This window comes from Chionomys nivalis, chromosome 15 (genome assembly GCF_950005125.1).
Source record: "Chionomys nivalis chromosome 15, mChiNiv1.1, whole genome shotgun sequence".
NCBI classification, from domain to species: Eukaryota; Metazoa; Chordata; class Mammalia; order Rodentia; family Cricetidae; genus Chionomys; species Chionomys nivalis.
In genome coordinates, this window is record NC_080100.1 from 1460355 (window position 1) to 1486526 (window position 26172).

Genomic DNA, 26172 nt, shown 5'->3' on the forward strand with positions numbered 1-26172 from the left:
TATTGTATCACAGTGTTGGGGAATATTATTTTAAAGTGTGTTGTTACTTTTGTTTCTGCTGCATTTGTTTAACTCTGTGAAACTCTGTTACTGTGCCTGTCTAAAACACCTGATGGTCCTAATGAAAAGCTGAGTAGCCAATAATGAGGCAGGAGCAAGTGTAGGCGGGGCTGGCAGGCAGAGAGTAGAAATAGAAGGAGAACCAAGGAGAGGGAGGAGCAAGAGAACAAAGAGATGAGGACATCAGAGTCCAGTCACCCAGATACATAGCAAGCCACAGAGAAAGAAGGAAAGAAAGGTATACAGAAATAGAGAAAGATAAAAGCTCAGAGGTGAAGGGTAGTTGGGATAATTTAAGTAAAATTGACAAGAAACGAGCCAAGCTAAGGCTGGGCATTCATAAGTAATAATAAGCCTCTCTGTGTGTAATTTATTTGGGAGATGGGTGGCAGGCCCCCAAAAGAGTAAACAAGCTTCATTATAGAATCCAGGACCTCTTTATTAAAATTTCTTTCTGCCTCTTTGAGTATTTGTGTATGCACACAAGTGCATGTGCATGTGAGTGCATGTGTGTGTGTGTGCAAGTATGCACATGTCCCTGAACACGTGTAGAGATTAAAGAACAACCCTGGTTCTCAGTGTTTGTCTTCTACCACTAGGCAGGATCTCTCTGCTCTTCACCACTGTTCATGCCAGGCTAGCTGGTCCACAAGCCTCTAGGATTCTTATGACTCTACTTCCCATCTCCTGTAGTAGCACGGGATACCAGTCCTGTACTATCATATAGGTCTTTACATAAGTTATGGCAATCCCAATCCAGGTCTTCATGTAGCAGAGCAAGTGTTTTACCCATTGAGGAATTTCCCCAGCCTGCAATTCACTTTTTGTGTTGTAATTTCCTCTGGGTTGAATTGGACACCCCTTCTAAAAATTTCTTCCCATTCCTTCCTTGTCAACTTGGCTCTGCTGTGAAACCTATCCAACCATTGTTCCACCATGTGATGATCCATCCAATCAATGTTCTACCACGTGATGACATATCCAGTCAGTGTTCCCCTATGTGATGGACCCGTCCAACCAGTGTTACACCAAGTAATGATACACCCATTTAATGTTCTACCATGTAATGATCCATCCATTCAATGTTCCATCATGTGATGGTCCATCCATCCAATGTTCTCCATGTGATGGTCCATCCATCCAATGTTCTACCATGTGATGGTCCATTCATACAATGTTCTACCATGTTATGGTCCATTCAACCAATGTTCCACCATGTGATTGTCCATCCATCCAGTGTTCTACCATGTGATGGTCCTTCCATCCAGTGTTCTACCATGTGATGGTCCTTCCATCCAGTGTTCTACCATGTGATGGTCCATCTATCCAATGTTCTACCATGTGATGGTCCATTCATCCAATGTTCTACCATGTGATTGTCCATCCATCCAATGTTCTACCATGTGATGGTCTATCCATTCAATGTTCTACCATGTGATGATTCTTCCATCCAATGTTCTACCATGTGATGAGTCATCCAATCAACGTCACCATGTGGTACACATCTGTCCAGTGTTCTACAATATGATGAACTCATATGTGCAGATTTTTACCCATGTGGTGTTTTCATGCTCTGACTTCCATTTGATAACCTTTTAATGTAACTTCTGCCAAAGTACCGACTTTGTCCATGGAGAGATGCTGAGATGTGGATTTCTGACCAGAGGTTTCTGAGTATTGGTTGAGGAGATGTCCACTTCCTCAGTCCGGCAACTGTGTAAGATGGGATAAAATGGGCTTCTGTCATCCTGATTCTTTCCATTCTAAACTTTATAAAACAGCTTCTTAATGATAATCCTGAGCAGGTACGTGTCAGGGAAGGTATATTTAATACTCATGTCACAAGAAACTGAATTCTAATCATTCTGTTCTGGCATTTTCCTCACTATTTAATTGTAGAAAAGTGTCAGTGAGTTCTCAGAACATACCTGACAGGGTGACTTGATTAGTTTCTTGAAAGAAGAGAGGGGACCTGGATGTCAGGTCTCCTTAATCACTGTCCAGTGTGTCATGAAGTCTGGCCAGCAGGGTGGGGCATCGGCTTGTCTCTGTCCACCGAGAAGAGCACTGCCTTGATGGAGCAACACAGGACCAAGACTTAGCTCTCTCACTCATGAGGGAAGGGTACAAAATATTAGGAATGTTCTAGAAATTAGTCTTGCATATCAGCCACACTGGAAGGCTCCTTGGGTAAATGGAAAAAATGTCTGGATGGGAAGAATGACCACAGGAGATGTCTGGAGTTATCCCCAGCCTGCTTTGGTTTAGGGACATACATCCTGGGATCTAGGAGAAGGGGACCAAAGTCATTAAACCAATCAGCTCTATTCTTAGGAGTTTCCTAATCACACGGAAATTAAGCATAAAGCTTTGACATTCCTGTATACTGTGCTGTACGCATCCTTCTATTTCCCCTGCTTCTGTGACTCCTCTGTGACTCTGATGCTGCAGCTCTGAGGTTTGTGCACCATTTTATCCACTGAAACTTCCCAATCCACATTAAGCTTCACCCTGGGTTTTAATAAAGATGTAAAGCAGTGTATCTCTGTCACAGAAGAACTAAGCACCCCAAGCTCTGCCTAAATCCCTCTCAGAGCACAGTCTTGAGCAGGCACAGCCCTTTCTGCTGCCTCCACTTCTCGTCCTTCTGAAACCTCTTGTTGGCATCACAGCCCATGTTCTCTTCAAATTGGCTCCACTGTCATCCAATACGCATGTTCCCTGTGCATCGTCTCCTGACTTTGAAGGCTTCTTCTCAGCACTGAGTTGTATCCTAATGTCTGCACACATGACACCTGCCTGACTGTGTGGTGGAGGGGAACATTAAGGGAAAGCGTTGTTCTTAAGTCTTAGGTGAGCATACTCTGTCCCCTTTGATTTTGATTTCTAGGACTTTAAAGTTTTCTGAAGCCAATCTTACAAACTATCGAGAAACAAATGAGTTGGTAGTTAGAAATTTCTTTTAGCTCCAACAGTTTAAAAAGAAAAGAAAGTCTGTAGGGCAGCAAACAAAATGACTGCTGAATATTTTTTATTTCTAGTTAATTCATAGTAAAGGTACCCAGTTTTAAACTATTGGCTGCACCGAAGGAACACAGATTATAGGTAGAACAAGACAGGGACTTGGCCAGAGGTGTCACTTGATCTGTTGATCTGGTTACCCTGCACTTGGTCCTGCAGTGAGGCCCACAGTGTCCCTTCTGCTGTGACTGAGGAAGACTAGGCCAAGCCCAAAATAATGGCAAGTACAGGAAGTTTGCCTCCTATCAGACACCGTATCTTGTCTCTTTTCTATTTGTCAGTAACCACACAGCTTCTCTGTCTTACAACAGGAGCTTTGAGGTTATCCTGGGGTAGGTGGGGTAGATGTTGCTTCATGCCCTAGCACAGGAAGTGACAGCTGCTTGCATTACTGTGTGATGTGTCTAACTACCAGGTAGCAGCTCCTGTCACTCTTCCTTTCTAGTTTTGGGAGGAGATCCTGACCATCACAGCACCCAGCTACTAGGACATCCTCCGATCTCAGTGTTCACCCGATGCACTGAGCACAGTAGGTGTTACATCACTCTTATGTCTGTGGAGACAGATGGAGATTCATTCTATGGTGCAGAAGACCAGCCAGCAGAAGCCCCTCCTATCTCTTTCTATGGTGCTGAAGACCAGCCAATAGAAGCCCCTCCTATCTCAGAGCTCCACTGAGCATCATTGAGATGCTGTCCCTCAAACCCTGGCCCAGCTCTGACACCAGACACCAGCACAATCCGTTTATTGGAACTTTAGTCACACTTGGAAAATTTGGCAGACGGCTTCTCTTCACATTTCTTCACCCCTCCCAATTTCCCTGCACCCCAGCTCCAGGCCCTTGACCCTAGTCGGATGGCTTTTTGTTGCCGGATCTAATCAGTATTGAGTTGGACAAGGAGGACCCTTTATGTGTCGAGTGTTGAGACAAGTGCAGGCCTGCTGTAGATCACTTCCATAAACAACCTGAGATTCAATTACAGTGCCGGGCTGGGCTTTTATCTGGAGGTGACATCATTTCAATCAAAATGTAAAATAATACAACCCAGGAGTTGCGGGAGGTGGAGACAGGACACAGACGGCTGCGCTCAGTCATTTCACAAAGTGGATGGGGGAGCAGCTCCTCTGTCGTGCAAAGGCCCCAAATGGAAGAGAATTGGAAAGACTGGAGCTGGGGTCTCTGAAGCAGGATACAGCCTAGTGCAGCCTTAGCCTTTGTTCGTCTAATTAACAATAGCGTGAAATCTTCCCACTGGCAGCTTTCTCCTGCAGCTTCTGTTGCCTTTTCTGCTCCAAGCAGGCTTTTGTTCATTTCACTTGTTTCCTTTGAAATTGTTTTAAAGGTGATGTATGCAAACCATCATGAAAAGGAAAACACAATTCAAGAGCGAAATAGGTAGACGGTGTACTTCTTGGGCTGTAGAAATGAGCAGTCACAGCCATTCATTCTATACAGCGCTTTTGAGGCTAAGTGTCTCTAGTTATGAGACATTCCCAGTTGCTGGGGACAGTAGCCCCAAGACTCCTTGCTTCTTATCAAAATGACAGCTGAAAGCCACACAGAGCAAAGGAGGCAGCTCTTCAGAGAGGGACTGACGTGGTGTCCCTGAGTTCTGGTTGTTGAGTTATTGACACCAGCCCTTGAATGGCCTGTTGCAGTTAATCAATGAGTACATTGCTTTTACTTGAACTGTATTTAGTTCATAGCAATCAATCATTTTAAAAGTAAATAATCTATTACCTATCAATATTTTTGATTTTTCTATATAGCTAAGCAGATCATAAAGGAAAAACTGATTTAAATGGGGGCTAAAATGAGGTCATGTCAGGTAGCAATTGTGCACAGCACTGTATAGTCACTGTGATGAACAAGGTATTTGTAATTAAACTCTTATTCTCTCTCTCTGTCATTATTCAGAGGGTTGTGATGGTTAGAATGGTTATATTGCCTTCTCTGAAGGGAGGGAGAGAGAGAGACAGAAGGAAAGGAGAAAGGTGGAAGGCAGGAAGGAAGAGAACAAGAGAAGGAAGTGAGGGAGGGATGGAGAGAGAGAGAGAGAGAGAGACAGACAGACAGACACACACACACAGAGAGAGCGAGAGCGAGAGCGAGAGCGAGAGCGAGAGAGAGAGAGAGAGAGAGAGAGAGAGAGAGAGAACAAGAGAGAAATGACATTTTTGAACTTGGCCTCAAGAGACTTGGAAGAAGGCTCCATTGGTAATATGCCTGCCATACAGCACGAGGACTTGCATTTGGATAACCATGGAAAAAACCAAGCCATCACTTGGAACTTCAGTGCTGGAGGGGAGAAAGCAGAAAGAGGCAGATACCTAGAACTCATTGACTAGCCAGCCTAACTGATTTGATGACCTGTCTATTAACCAGAATTCCCTAAAGGAAGAAAACTGATAGAACAGATATATAAGTTCTTGTAAGTGTGTGTGTATGTGTGTGTGTGTGTGTGTGTGTATGTTTAAAGGGGATTTATTAGAGTGACCTTCAAGCTGTGGTCTGAGTAGTCCAACAACGGCTATTTTCTGACCGAAAGGTCAAGGATGCATTAGTTGATCTGTCTACAAGACTGGATGCCTAAGCTTTCCTAGTCTGATGCTGGATCCCAGGGAAGCCATAGAAAGTGGCCAGTTTTTGGTCTACATCGAGATTCTGTTAGCAGCTAAGGAATGCCTCAACAACAGGATAGACAAATTTGGTAGTGAGTGTGAGAACAAGCAGGCCCAAAGCAAAAGTCCATGTCCTTTTGTGTGGGGCAGGAATGTGGTTCACATCTAGGATAATCTTTCATCCTCAAATGATACAGTCAAGAAAACCCTTCTCACCCATGCCCAGTGTTGGCATTAGTCAGTTCTCAATGCAGTCAAGTTGACAACCAGGATTAGACATCACAACCTTTAATAGCTCAAGAGTTAAAGATGTAGAGTGAACCAGGAAAAATGGCAGATGTCCACCTCTGACCTCCACATAAATGCACATATATTGGCCCACACACCTACATGTACAGGTGCAAACACCTACCCTAACAAGTACATACACACTGACAGATGAAACCTAAAAATAATATCAGGGTGTGCTCTGATAATATCTCTCCTTAGCCTATCTGGGCTCCACATGGGCATTAAGGATTTGATTGAGATGGGAGAAGATGCATCATTGTCTAAAGAGGGCATTATTGTTGTCACCAAGACTTTCCAGTGTCTAAAAAAAAAATGGAAACAACGACAAGAACTTCCTTCCATCCCACTTCCAACACAAGGGACATAACCACAGAGCAAGGGAACAAACCAGCTCTGGGACCACAAGGGAGAAACCAAGAGAGGTGTTGGAGGGGAGAATATGAAAACTTGCCTAGAGCCAACTGATCTTCAGCTTTTCTCTGGTTTACGTTTATCCTGGGAAACAAGGGTAGGGGACAGAGTACCCACAAGCTTGCCTCTGCACTTAACAAAAGGAACTGAACAGGTTACAATGTGCCCTTAGCAGTTGCAACCTGAAGATTTGCAGTCTGGGCTGTGGAACCAACTGGACTGGTTACATTTTGAATTTGTCCTTTTTGGGCACAAATTGTCATTTAGGGGATAACAATACAAACAGCAATAGCAACAACGATTTTTATGAGCCAGAACAATGGCAAACGTGGGCAAACCAAGAGCATCTTTAAGAGGATGTGAGCTGAGTTTGAAGTTCTGACTGCATGGTTGGATGTGAGCTCCACAGTCATTGGGAGACAGAAGTAGATGCTCAGGACTAGGCTATGAAGTCAGTACTGGAGTGCCATTGGCTCTGGGAAGCTGTCTGGGAGCAGAAGGTCCTCACCACAGTTTTGACTCAGTAGCTCCTTAAGATTCCTGGGGCACCTTGGCCTTGGCTTCCCAGGTACTGATGACTCCACAGTGAAGGACTCCACTGTATATCATACATTACCAAATACATTTCTTATGTGTCACATTTTTGTTTTAGGTTTTCTTTAAAATTATCACACTTTAAGAAAAGAGATTCATCATGCCCTAGAGATCACATTCACGTCATTCCAGTACTGAAGGTGTATGAAAGCTTTGGGAAAGCTCTAGTTTGCTTTACGCCCGTTTTTTTTTGCAAGTTTTATTTCATGTTTAGTGTGTTACCACAGTGCTGGCTTTGTGTCCAGTCCCTGAACGAATGTGTGAAAATGTTAAGCTTCCCAGTAAACAAGGAGACTCCGTCTGTGCACATGTACTTTATAGCTGCATTTTTTTCCCATCCCAGTCTTTGGCCAACCTTATCCAATGTCTTTACAAAAGAAATTTCAGAAATCACATGAAATATGTAGACTTATGCACAGTTTACTGAAATGCAATAGGTCACTAAGGAGAGAGATTTAAAAGTCTTAAAAATCAAAATAGAAATAAACTATATCAAAATAAAATATACCAGTTGCAGACATGTTCCACAGCGATTGGTGTCTACATTAAATCTCAAATAAGTTTTCTAGATACATCTCAAGCATCAAGCACTGTGACGAAAAATTAAACTCAGAATGAATAGAAAATTTTTTAAAAAAAGCGAAGATCTGTGCAGAAAGAATGAAGTGGAGACTAAAATAAATAAATGTAAACTATAAGAAAGGCAGACAGGATTGACGAGTTGTCAGCTACATTAAGAAAAAGAATGAATACTCTGATTTAAATTGAAGACGGAAAGGGAAGCACTAAGAACTGATTCTACAGAACACAACCAGTCAGTGGAAACAGTACAAGCGAAGGAAATCCAGGGCTGGCTGGCTTCACTTCTAAACACCACCAAAAAATTAAAGGCAAATCAAGACCAATTCTTATATACCAGGAACAAAATTGAAAAGAAGCATGACGGTGTCTGGATAGTGAAGCCACACAAGGACAGAAGAGGAAAAGTGAAGACCAGCAACAAGCCATTAGCATTGGGCTGACTGTGAAACCACACAAGGACACAGTGCCACTAATGAAGCCAATTAACCAAGTAATCAACTACTCAGCCAACCAACCAACTGATCAACCAACCAACCTATCAACCATCAGATTCCCCCTGACAGAGAAACACACAAGGACACAATAGTATAAATGATACCAACCAACCAAGGGGCTTCAGCCCTTGTCTCTAGTGAACACAGACAAAGACTCTCATCCAATAGTAGTAACAGAATCCAAGAACAGGTCATAAAAGATTCCTCTCCATGATATAGTTGGACTTACTTCAGAGATACAGGCATGTTCTAACACACACACACACACACACACACACACACACACACACACACACACACACGTGCGCCAGTAGTAGAATATATGACATCAAAACCCCAAAGAACATAATCCCATGGTCATTTTCATAGATGCAGAAAAAGTATTCAATAAAATCCAGCATCTCTTTGTGATAAAACCCTTGGAAAGACATACTTCAGCATGATCCAGACTGCATATCACAAACTCACAGCCTATATCAGGTAGATGTGAAAGGGCCAACAGACAACGGGGCAGGGTTGTCCGCTCTCACCTCTCTTACTCAATATGGCCTGGAAGTTTTAGCCAGGGCAATGAAAAGGCTCACATAGAGGAAGGGCGGATCAAATCACCCTGCTTTAGGTGGTGAGATTCTGTATTTGGGACTCCACTACAACTTACAGAACAAAATCAGCACGAGTGGGTTATTTCCAGACCTTGTGGTCTCAGATTATCTCATATTTGGGTCTTTTGTCCATTTTGAGCTCCTTTTCACACAAAGTTGTAGGAATTAAGTTTGAATCTTCTGTGCATCTTGTCCGCCTTTATCAAGAATGAGTGAGGTGTAGATGATGGAATGATGTCTGGCCACTCTATTCTGCGCCATCAGTCTGTTTTGAGGCCAGTGCCACGCTGTCTGACTAATGGCATCTTTGTTATGTCTTGAAATCAGAAGATGTGATACCTTAGTCTTTGTCTTCTTTGGTCAATATTGCCTTAGCCATCTGGCATCTTTTAAAAAATATCTTTGTATAAATTTTAAAGTAAAATAGAACTACATCACTTTACTCCCTTCTTTCCCTTCCTCCAAACTCCAACACCTCCCATGTCCTTCTTTGAAGTTAATAGCCTCTTTTAATGGAATACATCTATCTATCTATCTATCTATCTATCTATCTATCTATCTATCTATCTATCTATCTATCTATATCTGTATGTATACATATGAATAAATCTATAAATAAAATCTTTTGATTCTGTTTTTGCTGCTTATCTGTACATAATTTCAGAACTGACCACTTTGTAACATTCTTGTATATCAATACTGATATTCCTGAGGAGAAAAACCATGAGAAATGATCCTGTTCACAATAATGACTAAAAGATAACATTCCTAATGCAAGTGAGGAAGTAAAGACATCTACAGTGAAAACTGGGAAGAGATCACAGGGGATATGAAAACGGAAAGACCTCCACATCACACATTTGAATAATCACTAATCTTCCAATTTAATTAATATGAGATTTAAATGTCCATACTGCCGAGATAATCTACAGGCTTGATGCAGTCTTAGGTCTAAGTGACAGAGCTCACTTAGGAGCACAAAATCCCCTCAGTATTACCATGGTACTGGTCTTGTATAAGCAGCCATTTCTAGGAGAAACGGTTTCACAGCTGCCTGATGTTCTGGCCCTTACAATCTTTCTGCCCCATCTTCTACAATGTTCCCTGGGCCATAGATGAAGGGTCTATGATACAAATGTACTCACTGACATTGTTCTTACCAGTGGGTTCTTCAAGGGCAATGTCAATGAACGTGCTGATGGGGGAAGGGTGAAATGCCATGGGGTTTTACCCTAGACAAGGAACTACAGGGCAACTAGTTGGGAGACTGTGTGGGAGAGAGAGAATTATCTTCTTCCAGGGATGAGTCTCCTTACTAGTTATCCACACAAAGTGGCCAGCCCTGATCTCATATACACACAGCAAAAACAGACTCAGTAGGTAGAATTTACATATTTGTGCTCATGTACATACACATATTATGTATATAACAACAATAAGAATCAAAGGAAAAGAGGCTATTAATTAGAGAGTGGGCATTGGAGGTGTTGGGTAAAAGAGGAGTAAAGGGATGGAGTTTCATTTTAATTAAAAATGAATACAAAAAATTTAAAAGACCCCAGAGAGCAAAGGCAGTGTTGACCAGTGGGAGGAAAGATGGAGGTGTTACTTCCTAATTTCAAGGTATATAGCAGATCTGTCATGAGTCAAACAGCTTGGCACTGGCTTCAAGACAGACCAGTAGAACAGAACAGAGTGGTCAGACATCATCCATCCATCTACAGAAGATACACATAAAAGACAACAGTGGGTCCTTTCCACCTTGACTGGAGGTCAGAGCATTGGGGCCTCTTCTTGCTCCTTCAAAGCTATGGACGTGAGGTTTGACTTAGGTGTGGCCACTAACGAGGTTAACTTGACCTAGGGTGTGGTTACTTGGTGTTTTAGATAAGATGGTTCACAGATGTGGATCTGCTCCACCTGACCAAAGGTCAGAGAGTTCTGGCATATCTCTGCTCCTTCAGGAGATGGCAGAAGTGACTGCCTACAGGATGCTTGGCCCAAGGTGTGGTTGCTGCATGTCCTGCCTAAATAAACAGAATGCTTAACTCAGGGTATAGCTGCTTGATACTTTGGGTACTGAAGAGGTAATTGCTCTGTTTGTTCTTGGTATCATGTTAAAACAGTCTTTTGCCTTCTTTCTCCCCCACTTTTTGGATTGGGGTATACATGGTATATGAAAAATAAATACGGGTGAATTCAATATTTACTAGACTGCCCTTTTTGCTCTATTCTGTGTCTCTGTCTTTTTCTTTCTCATTTCTGTTCTGTCTACCTGGCATTTCTAATCCACCCCTACCCTGGAACTTGTGAATCCCATCAAGGCTGGAGCCCAACAGATGTCATCCCAACGTGGAACCCCGACAGGCTTCTTCAACAAATGGTGCTTGAAAAACCAGATGTCCACATATGGAAGACTAAAATTCAGCTCCTACACTTTGTGTGAAAATCAGCTCCAAAAGGACGGAAGACCTAAATGTGAGATCAGAAACTGTGGAACTGATATAAGAAAAATGTTCTAGAAATGCTTTAAAACATGAAACCCCAAATCCCTCTCCACAGCGTAGGCATCTGCTGCAGAAGGAATTGGTGCTTACAAAGAGGGTGCAAGGGGTGGGGGTGTCTTCATAGCGCTCAGTTAGATAGGGAAACCCACCCATGACTCCAAAGATGCTAGACCTGGGAGGAACCACCCGGCAATGATGACGAGGTTCGTTTTCAATGACAAGCTGTATTTGTGAGTGGCATCATCCAGAAGGCACGTCCAGCCAGGTGCTTTCACACACCAAAGAGCCCAGTGTCAATTAGCAACACCCAGCTGGTTGCCACTCTCGTTCTGTGAGCGATATCACAGACAGGACCTTCAGGAAGGGATCCACTGCTCCCTAAACTCTTGCTCCTCACAGACCCCCATGAAGTTCCAGATGGCTATTTAGTTTATCTGAATGGAACAAGCCTGTAACACAGATGTTAGACAATTGGGGGGGGGCATCAAGTTAGGTTGTATAGAGGTTAATTTCCAAACCTGCATACAAAACTCAGAGGGGAACCCCAAGTACAGGGTCGGAACTACAATGTCCCCACACAAAATTCTGTTGCTGCACACTCTAGTTTTATTGAGAAGCTCTCTGGGTGTTGACCAAGTCATGTGGAAGCACTGTGGAAGAGGAGATCTCTGACCAGTAGGCTAACGCCCTCCTCTGGGAACACCTATGTCTTATCAGGCCCAGGAGACAAACCTCAATTCTTATTCCCAATGCTTTATTCAGTGTGAGTGACCCATGACTCAGAAGGTAAGGTGTTAGTGTTAGGGCCTCTTAAACCAGAGTGACCATACAGTGAGATTCACTCTTGTCCTCCTGGGACCACGCCAGTCAGCCTGGGTCATGGGCAGGTAGCCTCTGACTTGGTGCTGATACATCTGGATATCTGGATATCTGGACGTGATGCAGACCTGGGAGCCCATCCCTGCATGCTCTGAAGGAAGGGAAGGTGGGTGTGCATCCTTTCATCTCCCTCGCTCCTCCTTTTCTCCTCCCTCCCCTTTATTTCCTAAACAAGCTAAGAATTTTTATAATTCATCACCTGGCTGACAGATGAGTCCTGCTGGAGAATATTAGAAAATGTCTCAAATCTCATATATATGCTAATGGTATGCCAAGACCGGCCGGTGGTGTGCCGGAGTTTTTAATCTGTCTTGGCCAGTGTGGAAAGTAGAGGAGACAAGTCACAGCCCCCGACAATTTATGATCAAACAACTGAATTGTAAAGGAAGAGGGACGCTCAGAAAGGGAGAGTAATTTTCTGATTTAACAGCGTTGTTACTACAAATAAAGAAATCTTGATTTTGACTGCTCCCGACATTAAATGAGTTTCCTTTGCCTGGTGCCGCGGTTTTTCATTTTCAGATTCCTATAAAGCACTCTGCTTAGATACAGGTGATAGATAAGGAAATGACTGCATATGGAAATCAAATGTGTATAATAAAGACATCTTCTGTTTATTAAATAAACACGTGTAGATTACTTCTGGGGGGGGGAGGCACTGATAATTCTTCATTGTGTCCCCCCCCCGTTTTTTTTTATAAGTCACAAAGAATCTTATCTAACAACAGAAATGCTATAGCAGAGCTCTCTTTACTACCTTCCCATTGTCCAGGCTGGGGTCTGAGACCCAGCCCAGGCTGGATTTTGGCTTTCCAGTCCAGTGTGCTGTGTATGGTTTCTGCACATCAGGAGCACAGTGGTAATGGGGGTGGGAGGACTGCATCATTGTGATGCGCTTGGCTGAATCTCCACATGGCGGAGACGGGAAGCAGAAGGGACAGGGATAGGAGCTTGTTCACAAACTCAGAATACGTGGATGGTAAGTGGGCAAAAGGTCAACAGAAAGGTGCATGTACCTGAGCTGGGGTGACTAAAGCTGCTCATTACTCTTGGCTCCTGCTGGTGCTAGAACTGATTGAGGTGGAGAGTTAGAGGATGCTAGGGACACGGGAACAATCATGGGTTCATTCAGTGACTTCCTGCAGCTTTTGTGAGAAAGAGTAGACAGACATACACACAGAGAGATATGCACACACAGAGACAGAGATGCAGACACACACACACCACAATACACAGAGAGAGAGAGATATGCACACGCAGAGACAGAGATGCACACACACACACACACACACACACACACCACATACTCACTCTTAATCTGGAAGCTTTAGTTGCCATTTTTTGAACTCTATCAACAAACTTCAGAGCATATTGGTTCAGTCACAAATTATTGAGCCATTAGAATACTTCAGAAACATCCCAAACTGGTATGACAAACCTTCATTTCTCCCTAATCTGTAAATCATTTGTAAACATTCTGGGGTGTTTTTGAGGGTGGAGTGGTCGGATCTTGGATCTGATCATTGGTTGGGTGTCAGATCTGTCCTAAGAAGATCTTTTCCAACTATTCTTCATCATTAGTCTTTTTCCATGAAGGGAATGTGTGCAGAGGAGGGTCTCCTAGCCATGGCTTCCTCTTCTCCCTGATACATTTTGGCCTCTGTCTCCAGTGGTCTTGACTGCTGGAGCTAAGACCACCACCAAAGCCATGAGTTTCAGCAGGGCCCATACTTCATTTGGTCTCCTAGTCCCTTCATTTCTGTTCAGAGCAGAGTGACTTCTTCAAGGACTTGGAATGTGTGTGGTTTGTGACAGGAATCAGGGGCTTCAGACCTTGGGTCCTGTCTTCCCTTGAGTGTTGGAAGGCATTGCAGTAATCAAAACTGTGGATCCCACACAGGTGTGGGCAGCCACACACTTGTAATTACTGAATCTCATGTGTTTATCCCCTTCCTGCCACAGGAAGATGCTGGTAATTGATGACAATTTCCCCAAGAGGCTGAAGCCAAGTTTCTTTTCTGAATAAAGACATCAGTCTTTTTTCCCACACAGACATAGAAGATTGACTGGGGTCTGTAGCTCAGCAGGAGAATGCTTGACTAAAATGCACCAGGGTCCAATAACACACGAACTCATTATGATGGCGCACACCTATAATGTTAGCACCCAGGAGGTGCAGATAGGATGATCAGAAGTTCAAGGTTATCCTTATCCACACAACCAATCTGAAGATAAAAACTTCTGCCTGGAGCCCTGGCATGATACCCACATGATACTTGATGCCAACGGGGCTGATCTCACAAATGCCACCCACCCACCTAGCTTCCTCTCTCCCCAGTCACACATCCTAGCAAAAACCCATTAGACTAAATTGTGTGTGAGCAACATACTTTTGTGAGGATGGAGAGGCTTTCTTACCTCAGTTCATGATGTACAACTTTGCTTGTCATTCTAATGCTCTTCATTCTACCAGAACTCAAGCCATCACACCCAACACTCATGCTAAAGACAAGAACTTATAATCAGATTCCAGTCCATTGGCTGCATTTGTGACCTCTGTCATGCTAAGAAATGATGGTCTCATTATGATGTTGAGCCATGAACAACCTGCAACAAGTCACTGGGAATGGCATGACCCTGCCATGTTATCCTTCTTTCCCTTCCTTCCTTCCTTCCTTCCTTCCTTCCTTCCTTCCTTCCTTCCTTCCTTCCTTCCTTCCTTCATCCCTCACTCCCTCCCTCCCTCCCTCCCTCCCTTCCTCCCTCCCTCCCTCCTTCCCTCCTTCCTTCCTACTTTCCTTCCTCTCTCCCTCTTTCCTTCCTTCCTTCCTTCCTTCCTTCCTTCCTTCCTTCCTTCCTTCCTTTTTTTTTTTCTGTGACAGACAAACAAATTAAGGAAAGAAGGTTTTGTTGTGGCTCACAGCGTGAGGGATCAGAGCCCATCATGGTGGGGAAGGTAGGACAGGAGGAATGTGAGTAGGCTCATCACATTGGTTCACTCTTAAGAGGCTAAGAGTGAAACCTCAAGGCTTGCCATTGGTGGACTATTTTTTCCAGTAAGGTTCTACAATCTTCCAAAAACAGAACCATCTGCTGTGAAACAAATGGTCAAACACATAATCCTTTGGGCACATTTTGTATTCCAACCTTAACATCTGTTCTGGATTCCTTAGTCTCCTGGACATCTCCTGAAGCAAAATTCATTCACTCTATTTCAAAAGCCTCCATAGTCTTTAAGTGTAAACACCATGGACAGTTCCAAAGTTCAAGTTCATTCTGAGAATCGAAGCAGTGTCTTAATTGTGATCCTTGGACAACAATATAGGAAAAATAGCCACATGCCTCCAATATATACTAACACAGACTAAATAGTTATATGCTAAATTTGAGGAACAGGAGAACATCAAGAAAAGATCAGATCAAAACAAGACTCAAACTCAGCAAACAACAAACCCTAAAGATCTATGCTCAGCATCTGGGGATCATGATGGAATCTTCTGGGCTTCAGTGGGTTTTGGCAACACTACCTCTCTATCTCTGCTGCCTTTTGCACATGTGATCTTTCTTAGACAGACTCCACACCATGTCTGCAGCTTTCCTTGTCAGACATGTCATGGTTCTGGCATGCCCATGACCCTGGGGTCTCCATTATGACTTAGGCTTCACACTCACAGCTTGAAGCAATGGTCCCTTGAGCCTTCTTACAGAAAACATAGCCCTACCACGCATTGCCTGGCTTCAGAAGATTCCTGGAACCTGTTTGCCAGTTTTTAATGACTGATTTGTTATTACATTCTGTGTATCTGTAGAACCAGCTCATGTGGAATACTTTCAGATTCTTTCTTCAGATCCAAATGTAGCCTGGCATTCTTGTCACAGCTGTAATTTGTGTGCCCTGGTGGCCAAATCTAAGACAATGCTTCCCTAGAGAATTGTTCCAGCAGACAATTCTTTCAGTGGCTGTCTTAAGGTTTCTATTGCTGTGGGGAGATACCCTGACCATGGCAATTCTTATAAAGAAAACATTTTATTGGGGTGGCTCACTTACACTGTTTCTGAGGTTCAGTCCATCATCATCTTTATGGGGAGCACGGCAGTGTGCAGGCAGATGAGGTGCTGGAACTGAGAGTCCTGCATCTTACAGGCAATAGGAAGTCAACTGACAGTAACACTGAAGGAAGTGTGAGCAAAAGAGACCTCAAGCCCACCCCCACGGTGAGGTGACACACCTCCTCCAGCAAGACCATACCTCCTAATAGTGCCACTCCCTTTGGCCATTTTCTTTCAAATCACCGTAGTGGAATTCTCAGTGTAGACTCTTCACCTTTTCAAGCCTATTTGCGATTTTAGGAGTTGAACCCTTTGATAGTGTTGCCCTCAGAGACCCTGTCCTCCTGTCCAGCTGCGGAGAACCAGGCTTTTAACAGTGCTGATTTCTGTAACAATTACAGTTGCTTTCTTAATAAACTCCCTGTCTGCAACTTTAAACACACTTATTGTCCTCTCCTTACTAAGCTGTACATTTTTCCTCCTTATAAGATTGTTTTATAAATAGAAAATATCACATAGTGAGATTATCCATGCCCAGAGTCTATACATCTCAGCAAATATCTACACAGTTATTGACATTCTGAAGCTGTGAGGTTCACATTTGATTTTACACTCTATCAAATATTTTCCCCCATTTAATTTTTCTTTTGATTCTTTGTGGATTTCACTTCATGCATCTTGATCTTGCTCATCTCCCATCCTTTCCCACCCACTCTCTACCCTTGCAATTGGTCCCCAGGATAAAACAAAATAAAAGTCTCATCATGGAAGCTGCAGTGTGACACAGTGAGCCACACAGTAGACCCTTTGGTTCATGTATCATTACTTGAGAGTGTTCATTGCAATGAGCATTGGTCTGCTTCGAGGCCTTTGGCGTCTGCTATTACCTCCATTTTGGGCCCTCACTGGGGCTCCTCTTAGATATCTTGTTGTTCTGTGTCATGGAGATCCTGAAACTCTAGGTCTGCAGAACCAGACCCTTCACATGCTCCAGCAGATCATAGATGGGGTGGGTACTGTTTCTAGGTCTCTGTGTGTGGTTGTGGGATTGGTCAGTCCACCAGCTCCCCGTTCTCCTCAACACCAGGGGGAGCTCTTCAGCACTACCCCCGGCTAGCTCACCCTATGTAGTAAGCAGTAAGCTGGTTTTCCTGACTGCATATCCTCTGGCTGGCTCACCATGCCTACACCACCAGAGCCAGCTCTACTCTGTTGCCCAGGTGAGGTGTAGGGGCCACTCTGCTGAGTGCTGCAGCTGGTGGGAGGCAGGGCCAGCTCTCTTGCTCTTTTATCCTTAGAGACAGCTCTCCCATCTGCCACAGGCCGTGAGGGGGTCAGCTCTACTGTGCTGCCCAGGTGAGTTAAAGGGTCCACTTTCCCAGGAGCTGTATCTGGTGAAGGGCAGGGTCAGTTCTCTTCCCTTCCATAGATGGCAAAGGGTGAGGGGCAGAGGGCATCTTTTTTTAGCTCTCACTACTACATGCCAAATGAGGGGTTCAGGGCTGGTTCTTCTACTCACATGACCTCAGGACAGGCTCATGTGCTCCCCTACCAGCAGGGTAAGCACTATTGTGCTGTCCAGGTGAGGTGCAGGGCCTGCTCTCCCACCTGGATGAGGGGCAAGGGCCAACGGGAGGTATCATGACAGACAATGTAGTGGGGGTAGCTCTCCCGTGCTCACACTAGCGGGATTGGCTCATCTGCTCTATCACCAGCAGGGTCAGCTCTATTGTGTTGCCCAGGTGAGGTGCAGGGCCTGCTCTCCCTTGTGCTGCAGTCAGTGAGATGCTGGACCAGCTTACCGGTATTAATGACCCCAGGGCCATCTCTCCCAGATCACTGGTGGTGAGGGGCAGGGGCAGGGATTAACTCACACTACCCTATGGCAGATGAAGGTCAGGGTCATGCCTACCAACCTCACATTCTCAGGGGCAGCTTTCCTGCATCCTGGGCAGAGGATCAGCTCTACTGTTTGCCCAGGTGAGCCGTAGGTCTGCCCTCTCTAGTGCTGCAGTTGATGAGGGGCTGGGTCAGCTCTCCTGCCCACCACAGGTGGTGGGGGCAAGGGAGGAACGGCATCTTTCCCTCGTCTACATCACCATATGGCAGATAATGGGGACAGGATCAGTTAACTCTCCCACTCTTGGACCCTTAGGGCCAGCTCACCCTCACCTCTGCCAACAGGGTCAGCTCTGTCATGCTGCCCAAGGGAGGGATAGGACCTGTTCTCTCCAGTGCTGCCATAGATGAGGGGCAGGACCAGTTCTCCCTAGGGTTGCAGTTGGTGAGGGGTGGGTTCAACTCTGTGCAATCCTCTCCTCTCTGCCTTCAGGGGTAATAGGAGCCACAGATATGAACACAGACCCTGCTGTGGCCATGGGTACAGACATGGCCCTTTGCCACAGCTCAGCCCTGGACTTCTCTGTGGCCCCAGGTGGCAAGCAGGCCACCCACCTCAAACCACTCCTCGCTGCCTTCGCCTCTTTAGACCTTTGCCTCTTTGGATTTGGCTTTCTCCACAGGACATGAACCATTCTCTCTCTCTCTCTGTGTCTCTCTGTCTCTCTCTCTCTGTCTGTCTGTCTCTCTCTCTTTCTCTCTCTCCTCTCTCTTCTCCTCTCTCTCTCTCTCCTCCCCCCTCTCTCCTCTCTTTCTCTCTCTCCTCCCTCTTCTCCTCTCTCTCTCTCTCTCTCTCTCTCTCTCTCTCTCTTCCTCTCTCTCTCTCTCTCTCTCTCTCTCTCTCTCTCTCTCTCTTCCTCTCTCCCCCACACACCCCACCATACATTTGCTCACCCCAATATAGCCCTGGACAGCCCAATTTTTCTCCTCCAGCAGGGGTGGAGAGCCTCAATCTTTGTCTCCGACTCATTCTTTCTGGTAATGGGTAGGTTCCTGTCTTCTCTTCTGGTCCATGGCAGAGAGCCCCGGTTGGCCTGTGGATCAGTCCTACAGAAGATGGGCAGGTTCCTCTCAAGTTTTTTAAATGCACTTATACATACCATAGACAAACCCCCAAACTCAAAAGCCAAAAACTGAAAATAATCCATAGCAGAGTTAAAACTGGCGGGAAAAAAAAAACAAGTTAGCTTTAAATTCTCCTCTGTAATTTACCCAAACTATACATGCCCAGTGTCTTTTGCTCGCTTCACTTGCCTCTCTCTCTCTCTCTCTCTCTCTCTCTCTCTCTCTCTCTCTCTCACACACACACACACACACTCACATTCACATACACACACTCACACACTCACATTCACATACACACACACACACACACACTGTAGACATGGCTGAGAGCCACAAACAGTAGCCATCAAGCAACCTGGATAGTATATTGTCTTGAAATTTATTTTACAAAACAAATTAGTCTGTTACTATTGAATTCAGCGTCACCCAAGGACTCAGGACAAGGGCAAGATTCAGCCAGCTTCCTTGCCAGAACATAACAGTACAGCCCTTGGTTCCTGACAGAACTTTTATTTCCCCCTGAGATTTCATGATGGTTCACATTTCTCTGGATTTCAAGTCATTTGAACTTTTATCACAATGGCCCATTACTGAGCTCTGCCTTTCCAGCTTGCTAATCCAAACTCTTCTACATTCCTCTTACCAGCTAGTTCAAAAGACCCAAGAACCCTGCATTGACTAAAGATTGTCTTTTCTCCCACGTGTTAAATATACTGTCAACCTGACAAAGAATAGAATCACCTGAGAAGGGAATCTTGGAGAGATTGCCCAGATCATATTGGCCTGAGGGCATGTCTGCGGAGGACTGTCTTCATAGTTAACTCATGAAGGAGGCCCAGTCTACTGGGAGCGGCAGGTGGTCCTAGGCTGTGTAAGAAAGGCAATTTAGCATGAGCCAGCAAGAGAGTGAGCCCACGAGCAGTGTTCCTCCACCTCCAAGGGTTTTGCTTCAGGTCTGGTGTCCCTCAATGATAGGCTGATCTGGAAGTGTAAGCCCCAAACCCATCTTTTCCTTTCCTAAATCTCTTTTGTTGAGAGTCTCAAACCAGAACATTACCCTTTTAAATGCATGGCTTTATCCTTGGTTCAGAGAGCCCTTGAAGAGAGGGACCTATTGCTGTAAAGTTTTCATTGTTCATCTTGTCACCGCAGATGGGAGACAGACAACAACTCGTCTTCCATGCAGCTAATTCTGACTCCTGTTAAGACACATCTCTGCTTCTGGGGTGGCTGCTGCTTGACTGGAGCCCCAGCTTCTCTCTGAAGTAGACAAGAAAGAGTGAACATTTCCTGAGAAAGGCATGCATGTGGCTGAAAGGCTGTGGGTTAAACGCTATTGATTTTAGGACGGGAGGGCTGTTTCCTCCTGTGTGATCGACTGGCAGGCTAGTTCTCACTTAATTAATTTTTGTTGCTTTGTATGTGAAGTTCAGGTAGGAAAGATTGGCCTGGAAGGGGAGTGTGCCATCTTCATGTGATGAGACCGGGGTCGGCGAGGCTCCACTTCCAGGAGAAAGACTGGTTACTTTGGAGTCTTTCTTCAGTTATCAGGAGACCACTTAGATGCTGCTTTCAACCAACTAGAAAAAGAAAGAGCGAGCAGCTGTATGGACATCTCCTGGGACCTACTGTTCGCCTGAGACTGGGAGGCAGCTCTGTAGTCCCCTTTACCTGTGGGTGAGGGTTACATGCTCTAATTCCAGTGAGACCTACAGCCAGACACCACCTACAGGGGCTGAGGCTGACCCTGGAGTGTACTGATAGTCACTTTCTAAACCTAATGGGATGTATGAATGCCAGAGTCACAGCGAAGTCCAGCCATCTCAAAGGGCATGCCCAGCAAGTGCCCAGCCAGGTGCTCTTACTCTCAGAACTATTTCTTCTCACGGAGTCTTGAGGATATGATACAGACAGGGGACACTGCTCCTTCCACACTGTTTACAAAGATTTTACTTTGTTTAAAAGTTTTGTGTATGCATTGCATGTGTGCATGGGTATGTGTCTGTGCATCTGCACGCACGTACACGTGTGGACATGCATATGAATGCAGATGCCCTCAGAAGCCAGAAAAGGGTGTTGGGTTTTCTGGATCTGGAGTGACAGGCAGTTGTGAATTACCTGATGGAGGTGCTGGGAATCAAACTTGGGTCCTCTTCAAGAGCAGCTAGTGATATTAACCACCAAACCATCTCTTTATTATCTGTACCAGGTTTAGGTCAGTGTCCAGCTGATGGTACCCAATACAGTGCTTGGTGTGGTGTTCGGGACTCCAGGTTTAGACCTAGGAAAGGTGGATGCCTTTCTATGAACCTCTCCACACAGGGTATCCGTTTCATTCTTCAGTTCAGTTGTAATATTAATAATCTTCCTGCTAAGCCTTGTCTTCCTTCTCTCCACCCAACCCTGGAGAAATGGGGGCAGAGACTTCCATCCTAGGCTCCCATGGGTTGCGGTGTGTACAGGGCCAGCAATGGGGTGGGTGGGATGTGAGGCAGTACACACCTGCTTCCAGGTGTCCTGCCTTGTGAAGATGAACTTGACTGGCAGGAAAGGGGCACCGGGAGAGCCATCCCACATACCTGTTTCTGATTCCTAGCTTAAGTCTACTTAGAACCTGAAGAAAACGATGCAAAAATGGACCTGGCACCATCTAGTGGCAACATTTCTGAACAGCAGATACAAGAGTCCTGGGTCCCAGAACCTGACATCCCTCCCTCCCTCCCTCCCTCCCTCCCTCCCTCCCTCCCTCCTTCCCTCCCTCTCCCCCTCCACTCTCCCCTCTGTCCTTTCTTCTTTCCAGTAGGGTCTCTCTGAACTACCTTCTACGTGGTTCTCCTCCCTCAGCCTCAAGGCTCACAGGTGTGTGCCACTGTGCCTGCTTCAGCTTGATTCCCTTGGTGGTTCATCGGATGCTGCCCCAGGTCTCTGGGCAGAGAATAAACACCATCTTGGCCTCATTGGAGACCTTGCAGCTTAGAGATGTCCACGACTCAGAAAGAAGCTCTGGGTTTACCCAGTCCCAGCCCACACCCACAGTTTAATCGTCAGCACCCACAGTTATTCACCCTCCGTTTGTGGTCATGTTCAAGCTGTATCCTCACTTGAGGAGACTGGGCACAGACGGTTCAGAGGGCTGCTTGTGCTCAGTGAATTAGTGACCAAGCTAGGCTGTGTCTGAACTTGCTCTGCAATGAATCCACAGTCCTCTAGGGCTCTGTGTTAGAACCCTTTCCCTCCCCTCTGTCTTTCCATCTCTTTCCTTTCTCATACTTTCCGTTAATTACCCTTTCCCTTGAGAAATGTATTCTGATCACACTGTATGTATCTTGCATGTACCCACCCCCCCCCCACGGCTAATCTCAGGACACAGGGCCAAAGCTGTTGTGTGGAGTCCAAGCAATATGCAGACAGAAGAGGACAGGCTGTAGGGACAGTGGTGCAATTGTCATAGCATAGCAGACAGGGACAGAACCCCGTATGACTGTCACTAAAAACATAAAGTGTAGCTGATGCTGGGGATCAAGACAGGAATGGCAGACAGAACTTCTGCTGCTCCCACCTCGCAGCCTTGCCTGCTTCCCGTTAGCTGCCTCCCGTCCCCTGAGGATGTCTATGCACAAACATGAGGGAGGACTTCTGACCACCTTCCAGGAAGAGCAGCTAGAACGCTGAGCCAGAAACAAACCAGGGAGATGATACATTGTTTCTTCCAAATCTGTCCATCATGGTCTGGGCTAGGAATAAAAGACCAGCAGGTCGAGGTTCATCTAAGACAGCTGGGGCATGGATTCACAGTGTAAGCAGGTGATCTGACTCCTCTATGGCCAGGAGGCAGGGACCTATCAATACATCACCGCAAAGCCCTTTCTGCAAGGAAGAGTGTGGACAGAGGGAAAGACTGGCCCTGTTTGGCAGTGCCCTGGTGCTGTTGACCCCAGCAGGAGCTGTGGTGGGTCCAACTGTGCCCTTAGAAACTCAATTAAGTCTCACCGATGCCATTTTCCCAGGGAACAAGCCTTCCAGCCCTTGCAGCCGATATTTTCCAAGCATTGGACTTTGCACAGGGATGTGCAAGGTGCTGCTTAGGAGGTGGATGGTGGGGATGAGCGCTGAGGGGGTGGGGAGGGAGGCTTCTACCTCCCTTCAATTGTGTCGAGTCAGCAGCTCTGGGAGTGTGAGATGTGCACTCCGAGCTCTAAGTTTTTAGCTTCAGTGTTGTCTTTTTAAATCAAAAGTAAGCAAATCCTGTGTAATGTGTCTGACATCTATTTATTACAGCTTTCCTCAGAGGCAATTTTCATCCCGATATGCCACTGCCCGATTATTATTAAAGAGTTAAGAAAAATGGGGCGTAGGAGATCAAGATTAGATTTTTTTCCCTGAGATGTAGCAGCAAAATGAATAGCGCATTATGAGAACATTAAGAAAGCAATAGAGTTTAAACTATTAAACAGATAGATGTCAATTGAAAGATGCTGGGTGGTTTATACTCCGTTGTCAGAATTATGAAGTAGGAGCAGTGCCGGGTATGGTTTGAGACAATTGAGTGGGAAGCTATACACGCTGGGAAATGAATCAGTTTGGGAGTCATGTCCATCTCGAAGACGATTATTTATTCTCATCTTTCTGACTTGAAAAGCAAAACCACAGCAATATAGTATACAGACAGGAGCCTCCCTCCTTGTGCGTGGAGACAGGAACATTTGAAGCAACGGTTTGCTTTCCCTGTGGAGTGACATTGCTTGTTGAGGAAAGAGTCCTCCTGCTCCTTGTCCTCCCCACCACAGCTGCTACCAAGTTCCTGCTGGTCCTGAACTTGGGGCACATGAAACCCATGTTCTTTCCCAATTGTAGTCTGTGGGCGGAGATTGCCTGTGGACATTCACTGTGTGATGACAGTGGTCCACTTTTTCCATGTGTGTACTTGGCATGGGCAGCGTGCTCTGGGGTTTGCTTTTCCTACCACTATGAGGACTACAGAGAATGGAAGAAAAGTCCTAAAGAATTTAGTGCCTCCAAACTGTGGGGCACCAGGATGGTGGGACCATGGTGGCTTCCAGAACATGATGCTGTCAGATAGCACACACTGTGAGGCTCATCAGCCTTTTTCCGTTACACATGGCTCCAAATGCTGAAAGGTACAATCAAGGTGTGGGCAAACCACGTTCCTTTCTCTGACTGTGGAGATTGTCTTCCTTCCTCTCCTATACTCTAGTGGCTCCAGGTGTGCCTGAGCTTCAGGGTAATCACTCTAGCAGTTGCCTTATGGGAATGGACTTTCTATTTCGTGAAGCTCTGTCCCAGGCTCCCTGTGTCTCTGACTTGTGTCATGCCAGACCTGGTGACCCAGAAAAAGACCCCTCCTCAGCCTTTAACACACTCGCATTTCTCCTACAAGGAAGGACTTCTTTCTTTTCCACACGCAAGCCCAGGGCTGGGGATAATGGAATACATCATTGGGTGTGGGGTAGGGGGGTTGATTGGTGGAGTTTTTTGGGCTAAATGACTTCTCTTGTTTCATTATGCATTTTCTCTGCATCTCCCCTGTATACCGAATGTCTTGCGTGTTACACAGCTTGATATACCTGTTGTAACATGAGCTGAGCAGTGGAGCCCTAACTATCATCTGATAAATGCCCTAGCCATGAACATCCTTCGCTCACTTGTCTCAGATGGGTCAGGAGTGAATGCTGAATGGCTGTGGTCTCTCCTCAGGGCCCAGCCGGCTGTTGTATATTCATCTCTGGAGTGCAAGCCTCCCCTCCAGTACATGGCTGCTGGGAGAATCCAGCCACTAGCAGCTGTAACACTGAGATGCTGGTTTTTTTCATTGTTCAGTTCCTAGGGAACCTGAAGTCTTCTGCTTACCAACAGCGCAGACCCTCACAATATCATCACACTTGTTTGTCTTCAAGGCCCTGGGGAGAGCTGCTGGCCTCTCTCTGCTAAGGCAGTCTTTACAGCATCAGTTGGCCTTGGATCATCAGTCCTGCCATGGCTTTCCGGAGTCTCCTTCCACCTTTGGCAGATCATCACTGTGTCCCTTTAGGAGTGGGGAGACCCAGCAGGGTTAATCACACGTCTCCTCTCAAGTCCCTGTGTGACCAGACATTGGCCAGCCTGGTGGCAGAAGGATAAAGATGAAAAAGAATCCACAGTGTAGGTCTGTAACCTTGACTACCCTCCCACACAGTACCCTTGCCCTCAACCTTTTGACCTCCCTGTGTGCAACTCATTCCACAGAGAATCAGGGTTCCTTTATTAGGTCCTTCCCAGTCAATGTCTTCACACAAGATCTTTGCAACTTCCTGAGTTTAACTGGGCTATGATTCTTCCGTTTGAAGTATTACAGTTTGATTTTTGAGGAGTGTCCACTTCTAACTACAGAAGACTTGATTTCAGTCCTGCAGTCCTTCTGATTCCTGGCCTAGGCTTGAACTAGACATCTAAATCCACCATTTCCTGTGTTGCCCCAACCATTAAGCATGCTGGAAGCGTCAAAGTCATGCCGTGGTTCTTATGCTCTATGCCCATACATGCACTTGCCGTCAGAAACTGGTGCTGGCCTTAGACTAGGCTGGCCGGTGGGGCAGCAGCAGGATGAGACAAGGAGCGGTGGAGAAGCAGCATCCTGTTTTTCTCACTTTATTTTTTTAAAACTATCTTTTTTTCATTTTACACACCAATCCCAGTTCCCACTCCTCCCCCTCCTACAATTCCCTCCACCCCCTATCCACTCCCCAGAGAGGGTAAGGCACATTGCTTTGAGGAAGGACCAAGGCCCTCCCTACTTTATCCAGGTTGAGCAAGGTATCTATCCAAAGAGAATGAATTCCAAAAAGCCAGTATAAACAGTAGGGACAAATCATGGTGTCACTGCCAGTGGCCCTGCCATCTGCCCCAACCATACAACTGTCACCCACATTCAGAGATTCTAGCTTAGTTCAATAATGGTTCCTTCCCTGTCCAGACAGAGTTGGTGAGCTCCCATTAGCTCAGGTAAGCTGTTTCAGGGGTGTGTCCTTGACCTCTTTGCTCATATTCTCACTCCTCTCATTCTTCTACTGGACTTTGGGAGCTCAGCCCAGTGCTCCG